At 40.7% G+C, this 10,098-nt stretch overlaps 1 pseudogene; it reads right to left on the reverse strand.

Moving 5' to 3' along the window:
- Positions 1 to 8,653: 8,653 nt before the first annotated feature.
- LOC128666351 (histone H3-like) lies at positions 8,654 to 9,091 on the reverse strand (annotated as a pseudogene).
- Between the last annotated feature and the right edge of the window lie 1,007 nt (positions 9,092 to 10,098).

Consider the following 10,098-nt stretch of genomic DNA (forward strand, 5'->3'; position numbering starts at 1 on the left):
ATCAAGCTCCATTCTGAACTTGATAATTCGGCCCCTATATCTGTTCAAGACTAACTTAAAAGCTGCAGAGCAACTAGTTCAAAATATAGTAGTTTTCTAGGAAAATTATATGCATGTACACTCTCTAGAGTAATATATAAATTAGATAATCAAAGACTTTGAGAAGTATGAGCTATGCGTTCAAGGCAAACAAGAATACCAAGATATAGCGGCTCTAGATTAGTTTTCTTCTCATTACAGAATAACAGATGGATATAACCTGTAAGAAAATTACTATATTCAAGTGCAGACTGTAAATACATATATCATATGTCATATGAGCCTTCATAACATACCACATTGTACAAAGCAGAAGGTAATACTATAAAACTGACAGGCAGGCATGCGTATATAAAAATGCTGATTGCAGCTCAGTAACACAGACATAGTCCAGAGTCTCAAACAATTCCCTGTCTATGCTTCCCCAGGCTATGCAAGACCAACTCACTGGAGCGACTAGAGTAGATACATTTTTCTGCATGTCTCAGGCATTGAACTTGACCCTAAGGGGGTAGCCGTTTAGGTTCCTCAAGTAGCAGCAAGTCTAGCAGAGATGTCCAAGGAATCTCCACGCTGGCATGTACACTTTTCCGCCATTGCTCTCCCTTCACAGCCTGTGAAGATTTCCCTTTCATGTCCGGCAGAGTGCAATATTCAACCGTGATCCACTGAACAAAGATGCCTTACTGGCCTCAATATGATCACCTCTGTTATCCAACCAATGACTCCTGTCTCTCCTCTGGGGGCCAGCCACATCCCCCAGATTGGGAGCTAGTGAGGCAAGAGGGGTTCTTTCTCTCAGCCAGGTATATTGGAGAGTTCACATCATCCTCTCATGTATCGGCTTTGGGGGCAGGTCGCAGAGTTAATTCCAAGTGATCAGCAGGCTTCTCCCTTTCCGCCATCACTAATCTAGGAGTGTCGCTATGCTTGTCTGCAGACTGAGGAATCTGGATCAGGCGATCAAGTCTGTCATGCTCTCTCGTAGTCTAAGAAAAGGGTTTGCACTGTGGCATAGAAATCTTCCATAGTGAGAGGACATAATTTTATCAGTTTTCAAAAATATTAAGATGAAATATGTGGGGAAGTGATAGGCACCATTTTGAAAGTACAGTATTTTTGGTTGTGATGTAGTGGCAATAACTATTATATTTAAAAGTTGTGAAATCAATGGTATTTGTTTTTTTAATGGAAAACAAAACAATATATTTAATCTCTTTGAGCTGGGGCATTATGGGTATACAGTACATGTGTGTATGGTGTGTTATTTCTATGCTTATTATTATTATTATCAGTTATTTGTAGAGCGCCAACAGACTCCGCAGCGCTATAAACAAAGGGGGAGTACAACAAAACAATTATAGGTATCAAATGGGTAGAGGGCCCTGCCAAGAGTTGCACTGTTGTAGTCAGCTCTAAAGAGGGTGATCTACAAACAGCTGGACTCTTAGGCTTACATGCTAAGGTGGTTCAGGGGATAGCAATGGAGGAGTGGAACTGGTATAAAGAAAGGTTAGTGTAGGTTGTATACATCCCTGAACAGTAGAGTCTTTAGGGAGCGCATGAAGCTTTCAAAACTAGGGGAGAGTCTTGTGGGGCGAGGCAGAGAGTTCCACAAGATGGGAGCCAGTCTGGAGAAGTCCTGTAAACGGGAGTGCGATGAGGTAACCAGAGAGGAGGAGAGTAGGAGGTCATGAGCAGAGCGAAGGGGATGGGAGGGAGAGTATCTGGAGACACGGTCTGAGATATAGGGGGAGTAGGGCTTTGTAAGTCAGAGTGAGAATTTTGTGTTTGATCCTAGAGGCAAGAGTAAGCCAGAGAAGGGATTGGCAGAGAGGAGCAGCAGATGAAGAGCGACGTGTAAGGAAGATGAGTCTGGCAGAGGCATTCATTATGGATTGTAAAGGAGCTAGGCAGCAGGTGGGGAGACCAGGGAGGACAGAGTTGCAGTAATCGAGGCAGGAAAGAATGATAGAGTGGATTAAAATCTTAGTTGTGTCTTGTGTAAGGAAGTGTCTAATTTTAGAGATATTTTTAAGGTGGAAGCGGCAGGCTTTAGCCAAGGACTGAATGTGAAAAGTGAAAGAAAGATCTGAGTCAAATGTAACCCCGAGACATCGGGCATGCGGGGTAGGGGGTAATGATGGAGTTGTCGACAGTTATAGAGATATTTGGGGTGGAGATTTTTGAAGAAGAGGGGAAAATGAGGAGCTCAGTTTTGGAGAGATTTAGCTTGAGGTAGTCAGAGGACATCCAGGAAGAGATGTGAGAAAGACAGTTAGTGACACGGGTTAGCAAGGAAGGAGATAGTAGATTTGGGTGTCGTCGGCATACAAATGATATTGGAAACCGTGGGACTTTATTAGGGAGCCTAGTGATGACGTGTAGATTGAGAAGCGAAGGGGACCGAGGACAGAGCCTTGCGGTACTCCAACAGAAAGTGGTGACGGGGCAGAGGAGGCCCCAGAGAAGGCTACACTAAAGGTACGGTTTGACAGGTAGGAAGAGAGCCACGAAAGGGCTGTGTCACAGATGCTGAAGGATTGGAGGGTTTGGAGCAAAAGAGGGTGGTCAACAGTGTCAAAGGCTGCGGACAGATCAAGGAGGATAAGCAGAGAGAAGTGGCCTTTTGATTTTGCTGTAAGTAGGTCGTTGGTAACCTTAACAATAGCTGTCTCTGTGGAGTGATGGGGACGAAATCCAGATTGCAGTGGGTCAAGAAGGGAGTTTGACGTAAGGAAATGGGATAGGCATGCATATACTAGTTTTTCGAGAAACTTTGAGGCAAGAGGGAGGAGGGAAATAGGGCGGTAGTTGGATGGGAAGGTAGGATCAAGGGAAGGTTTTTTGAGGATAGGTGTGACCAGTGCATGTTTCAGCAATGAGGGAAATATACCGGTGCTGAGGGAGAGGTTGAAAATGTGTGTTAGTATAGGGGTAAGGGTAGCAGAGAGGGAGGGGAGTAGCTGTGAGGAGATAGGGTCAAGGGAACAGGTAGTGAGGTGAGAGCGCAGTATAAGTGCCGAAACTTCTTCCTCAGTAACAGGGGAGAGTGAGCTACGGTTCAGGTTATGTGGGTTGTGGTTGAGTGAGAGCATTTGGGGGGGAGAGAATGGAATTATGTTGAGAACTGATTTCATTTCTGATGGAGTCAATTTTGTTATTGAAGTGGCTGGCAAAGTCTTGAGCTGACAGAGAAGTTGCATTAGAAGGACGGAGGAGAGTATTGAAAGTGGAGAACAGACGTTTTGGGTTATTCTAATATTAAACGTTCAGATTAATAAAAGGGCCATAATACCCAAATGTTTAAACACTTGAAAGTGATGCAGTAAAGCTGACTAGAAAATATCACCTGAACATCTCTATGTAAAAAAGAAAGATATTTTACCTCAAAAGTTTCTCAGTAGCCACATCCCATTGTAAAGGACTTCTAAACAACAAATCAGTATGTCTGTCCCGGGACAGCAGAAGGAGCTAGCTTATGTGCACACTCATCTTATTTCCCTATTCAGTGTAAGGAAGTTTACAATGAAATCTGTGTCATATCCCAGAAGGGGATATGGAAAGGCGCGCTGTGGGGGAACGACCAAATAAAAGTTTTGTCTCTAGAAAAAAGTCAGATCTACCGTACTCGGCTTTTGAGTATAGCCGTGACAGTCAGTGTTTAAGAAGAAGGTTATCGATGATGATCTTCTTGAAGGTAATGGGCAGCTCCTCTTGGTCCCGGAGAGTGGGGGAAAAACTGTTAGGAAACAAAGATGCAAAGTGGGCGCCACATAGCGTGATATAGTTTCGTCAGATGAATAGGTGTGTTGATAGGTAATATGCTTACCAGAGGGTGTAGCACTGTACTGTGACCAGTGCAAAATCGCTTGCCAGCACTTAAACAGTGGCTAGTACACTGTAACGATCTCCTCCCGGTCCTTGCTCGGTGAGCACCTCCTGCTGTAATCGTGATGCCCTTTGTTATAATAATACAGGTCAACTTTCTGTACTGCTAAAAAGCACTGGAATGCAATGATGTGAACAACTTCTCGATATATAAAAACAGCTTTATTTTATGACGCGTTTCTCAACCCCAAACACGGGTCATTTCTTCAGATAAAAGCGCTTTTTAGTACCAGATTACGAGTGGAGCACTACTGTTTTGCATGAGCAATATCAGATTTTCATGCTCAATTGCACACACGTTAAATTGTGCTCTTATTACAAGTTGAAAGTAAAGGAAAGCGCTGGAGCGCAATCGTGATTACCACAACCTTAGAGCTCTAGTTAATTGTTTCACAAAACTAAACTATCACTCCAGCTTAACACAAAAGTACAAACTGCAAGGTTAACTTTGAAGAAATTGAGATATATATATATATATATATATATATACAGGCAAGTTTTTCCTACACCAAGTACCAACTATTTTCGATTGATAGCTGATTGCTTACAGCGCTTAGTAGGTAACGCATTTAGCCTGGTTAGGGAGAGGTTCACTGTTTATGATTGCTCTTTTGTTATTCTAGCCCAGGAGGGGTAATTCCCTTTTGGCTGTTTTCACTGAGCTATACCGTACCCTCCTTTTCATTTACAGATCTAGCGTTTATTCCTATTCAGCTTTTGGTATCAGCCGTCTCAGGGTGAGCCCGTTGTGGGAAAAGGCATTGGTTACCTACCTGATATCTCCGCAGCTAGGATTGACTGACTCACATCAGTTACCGACTGCGTATGAGATTAAGCACACTCCCCTAGGGCTTACCCGTCAGTCTGCAGTGACCTGCGGTGTTTGGCAATGGAGGAACGTGAGCCGTACCAAGGGAGTACCTATAAGCAAGACTCTCGAGGAGGACAGAGCCAGGACTGTTGCCTTTTTTATTAAGGGCGTCTTAGTTCTAGTGAGCTCAGTTCCTGAGCTAAGTATTTATGTCTGTGATATCTCATGTTAATGGGTAATTTCCCAGTGCTCTATCCTTATTGCATTATTATCAGGCACTGTTATTAAGGACTTTGGTGTATCTGTATTTTTATGTACAAGAGAATAATTCAATTGTATTGTAAAATATCCCCCTTTCTGTTAATGCTGATATTGTTCACCACTTAAAGGTTATAATATGCCTATGGTGATTAAATTTGGATTTATTGGACAAGAGTGCTTCTGTGAGATATCTTTCTTTAATGTTTTTTTTTAATATTATGGGGTCAATTTATTATTGTGCGGACAAACATGATATGATGCAATTTATCATTGCACCTCCAGTTCTTGTATTAGCTCTTTATTGTACTTGAAGAGACTTTTAGGATGAATATAGATAGCAGATATATTAACATAACTTTAAATATGCAAATTAAAGTACCCTGAGATGCTTTGCATGTAAAAATAGTCTCTACTTAACAGACTCTTAGGGGTAGATTTATCTATGTGCGGGCGGACATGATCCACTGTAGCATACGATGTCGGCATTTATCATCTTGTGAAATGCTTGTGCAATGCCGCCCCCTGCACATTTGAGGCCACTTAGCCGCTAGCAGGGGGTGTCAATCCACCTAATAGTATTCAATTGGGCTGATTGCTGTCTGCCACCTCAGAGGTGGCGAGCAAGTTAAGGAGCACCATTCTTATGATCGCTGATTCTTAAAGGGACACTGAACCCAAAATGTTTTCTTTTGTAATTCAGATAGAGCATGACATTTAAAGCAAGTTTCTAATTTACTCCTATTATCAAATTTTTCTTCGTTCTCTTGCTATATTTATTTGAAAAAGAAGGGATCTAATCTATTTTTTGGTTCAGAACTATGAACATAAATTTATCCACCAATCAGAAAGGACAACCCATCTTGTTCACCAAAAATGGGCCAGCATCTAAACTTATATTCTTGCATTTCAAATAAAGATACCAAGAGAATGAAGAACATTTGATAATAGAAGTAAATTAGAAAGTTGCTTAAAATTTCATGCTCTATCTGAATCACAAAAGAAAAATTTGGGTTCAGTGTCCCTTTAACTTACATTTCCGGCGAGCCTGAAAGTACTGGGGTAGATTGCAGCATCCGCTGCTTGGTAAATCTACCCCTTATAGAGCTATTTGATAACATTTTCAGATTTGGGAGCTGAATATCCTCAATAAATGTTCTGCATGATATGAAACACCAAAATAGAAAAACAAGCTATAAATGGGGAGACCAATATCTAGCAGCAAGTTTTTGTAAATTATATCTTCAAACTGCTTTTCAATATAATCATGAACTTACAGGCTTTTCCCATGTATGCACAGCTATGTCAGATGATTTGACAGCTGAGCAATTAAGCATTCATAGATAATATAGTCTGTAATGACACAATTGTGTGATTTAGCTAAGATGCAATTTAAAAAAATAAGTTGTCAATGCTAATTAGAATGGAAGTAAAGTATGATAAATTTATAGACATCTACAGAACATTCTTATCAGAAACGCAATATAACATTTACCACATAGTGATCATTTATTAATAACAATCCACTCTAACCTAACACAAAGTTTAAGATGTAGAGCATAAATAAACTTTGGAGTAGTTGATATCAATTAAATATCTATCTGTTCATTCTTTATTCTACTTGAGGAGACTTTTAAAATGAATTTGAATATGCAAATAAAAACTACCCATAAATGCTTTGGAGGGGACCTGCTAGCTACAAAGGGGGCGACCAGCAAGTTATGTGTTATATTTCCACAATTTTTCCCAGTATAATCAGAGATTGACCACCTTTCCCCATATATGCAAAGCTATCTCAGATGCTCTGACATTTATACTTAATATAATATGAAAACTTATAAATTCTTTGAATCAGCTATAGATTAAATTTAAAATTGCTCTTTCAGTGCAGATTAGCATGGAGATAAAGAGATGTATAAAATTTAAAGTTACTACTTCTACAGATCATGCTGCTTATAATAATCTAACATGTCTACTCTAGCCTAACATAAATGTGAAAAAAAAAATGTATAGAAGTTGCTTTAAATTATATAGCTGTTAACTCTTTATTGTACTTGAGGAGACTTTTAGAATGAATATCACAGATATATTAGCATAAATTTAAATATGCAAATTAAAACTACCCAGAGATGCTTTGCATGTAAAAACAGGCTCTAGTTTTCAGACTCTTTTAGAGTTATTTGATAACATTCGCAGATTTGGGAGCTGAATATCCTCAATAAATGTTCTGGGTGATATGAAACACGAAAAGGGACCTGCAAGCTATAAAAGGGGAGATCAATATTTACCAGCAAGTTTTTGTGCATTATATTTCACGTTTCCCCCTCAGTATAATCAGGGACTGTTGGCTTATTGCCATATGTGTAAAATTATCTCAGATGCTCAGACAGCAGAGCAATTAAACAATTTATAGATAATATAGTCTGTAAATTACAAAATGTGTGAATCAGCTATAGATTCAAATTAAAATTGAGCTTTCAGTGCAGACTACTAGCATGGAGGTGAGGTATACAATACTTATTTGACTACACCTAAAGATCATTCTGCCAGCATTAATCTCAATCTAAGAGTAACACCAAACTAGAAAAAAAAAATTGGAAGGGATCTGCAAACTGTGGAGGAGGAGACGAATATCTAGTAACAAGTTTTGGTGTATTATACTTCCAAATTATTTTCCAGTGTAATCAGAGATTGACATTATTCCATATATGCAAAATAATCTCAGCTGCTCTGACAGAAGGGCAATTTCGCATGTTTAGATAATATAATGATTCAGCTATAAGTTGGATACTTCACTGAGCTTTCAGAACAGACTTGGGGGCAGATTTATGGAAGTGCAAGCGGACATGATACGATGTAGTGTATGATGTCCGCCGCACATCGATAAATGTCGACAGCATACGCTGTCGGCATTTATCATTGTACAAACCGTTCTTGTGAACTGCTTGTGCAATGCCACCCCTGCAGATTTGCGGCCGCTATCAGGGTGTTTCAATCAGCCCGATCGTATAGGATCGGGCGGATTGATGTCCGCAGCCTCAGAGCAGGCGGACAAGTTATGGAGCAGGGATCTTTAGACCGCTGCTTCATAACTGCTGTTTCTGGCAAGCCTGAAGGCTCGCACGGAAACAGGAACATCAAGCTCCATTCGGAGCTTGATAATTCGGCCCCTTATAATGAGGTATACAATACTCAAAATCAACTCATATAAAATTATTCTTCCTGCTTCAGTCCTATCTAGCTTCCAGATGAACAGTAACCATGTGGTGGTCACCTTCTGACCACTATTATTATTACCAAGTATTTGTAGAGCGCCAACAGATTCCGCAGCGCTCAACAGCTTAAGCTGCATGGTGAATGAACATTAAAGTGCCATAAAACATGTTGAGAGTTCTGCAGTAATAATCAGTGTGAGTAGGTTAAATTAAACTTTAATTGAAAATTTTAACAAGAATATGAGAAGGGCTAGCAAGAGGTCAGAAGTTCAACTTAAGCACAGCTAGCTAGGTTTAGAAAATCCGACACAAACTTTTTTAAATTGCTGACGAACATTTTTATTGAAGGGACAGTAAACTTTCATGATTCAGATAGGGCATGCAATTTTAACCGATTTTTTTTTTGGTGGCTCTTAAAAGAGCCTTTGGGTGAGTGAATATTAGGGTGTGCGGTGGGTCTAAGCTCTCTCCCCGCGGATCCTGCGGGCCAGCTGGATGTCCTTGGGCATGATGGTGACTCTCTTGGCATGGATAGCACACAAGTTGGTGTCTTCGAAGAGCCCCACTAGATAAGCCTCGCTGGCCTCCTGCAGCGCCATGACTGCAGAGCTTTGGAAGCGCAGATCGGTCTTGAAGTCCTGGGCGATCTCACGGACCAGTCGCTGGAAGGGCAGCTTGCGGATGAGGAGCTCGGTGGATTTCTGATAGCGTCGGATCTCCCTGAGAGCCACTGTCCCGGGCCGGTAGCGATGAGGCTTCTTGACTCCACCGGTGGCCGGGGCGCTCTTCTCTTCCTGGCAGTCTTGGTGGCCAGCTGCTTGTGGGGAGCCTTCCCTCCAGTAGATTTGCAGGTGGTCTGCTTTGTGCGGGCCATAGTGACTACTGACCTCTAATAGTCTTTTACTATACAGTGTCGTTCTCTTGGTATTCTTAGTTGAAAGCTAAACCTAGGAGGTTCATAAGCTAATTTCTAAGCCCTTGAAGGCCGCCTCTTCTCTCAGAGCATTTTGACAGTTTTTCACCACTAGTGGGTGTTAGTTCATGTGTATCATATAGATAACACTGTGCTCATGCACGTGGAGATCCAGGGAGCCAGCTCTGATTGGCTAAAATGCATGTCTGTCAAAAGAACTGAAATAAGGGGGCAGTTTGCAGATGCTTAGATACAAGGTAATCACAGAGGTAAAAAGTGTTTTTATATAACTGCGTTAGTTATGCAAAACTAGGGAATGGGTAATAAAGGGATTATCTATCTCTTTAAACAATAAAAATTCTGGTGTAGACTGTCCCTTTAATCATGCTATGTGTTTGAATGTATTTTATTTAAATAAAATGCCTGATGTGTATTTTTTCTTGGGACATGATATATTTCTCTAATACAAAATAAACATGCCACGCAAAAGGCGATGTGAAGGAGGAGGTGTTGGTGATAATGCAGCCACCGGCAGAAAGACAGAATATCAAGGCTCGCTAAAACACAATGGGCCAGATAATAAGTGAAGCGCTAAATATTGCTTACATACATGCGATATTATCGCTCCACTTTGTAATACCAATGCACGATAATGTGTGCTGATATTACAAGTTAATCTCAATGCAAACGCAAGCTTGCGTTCGCATTGCTAGGAAGCATTGCATTCACGAGAGCACGCTTCCATAGGCTCCTATGGGAGCCTCGTCTGATGCCGTCACAGACTGCATTAGAACCACGTGCAGTGAAGAGGGTAAGTAGCTCAGCGATTGGCAGCATTTTTAAATATATATGTATATGAATAAATACATTTATATGTGTGTGTTAATATGTGTAATATATTATGTGTATTTATGTTAACACATAATATGATATGTATATAATCATATACATAGATATATTTACATTACAGT

This window comes from Bombina bombina, chromosome 7 (assembly GCF_027579735.1).
Source record: "Bombina bombina isolate aBomBom1 chromosome 7, aBomBom1.pri, whole genome shotgun sequence".
Taxonomy (NCBI): domain Eukaryota; kingdom Metazoa; phylum Chordata; class Amphibia; order Anura; family Bombinatoridae; genus Bombina; species Bombina bombina.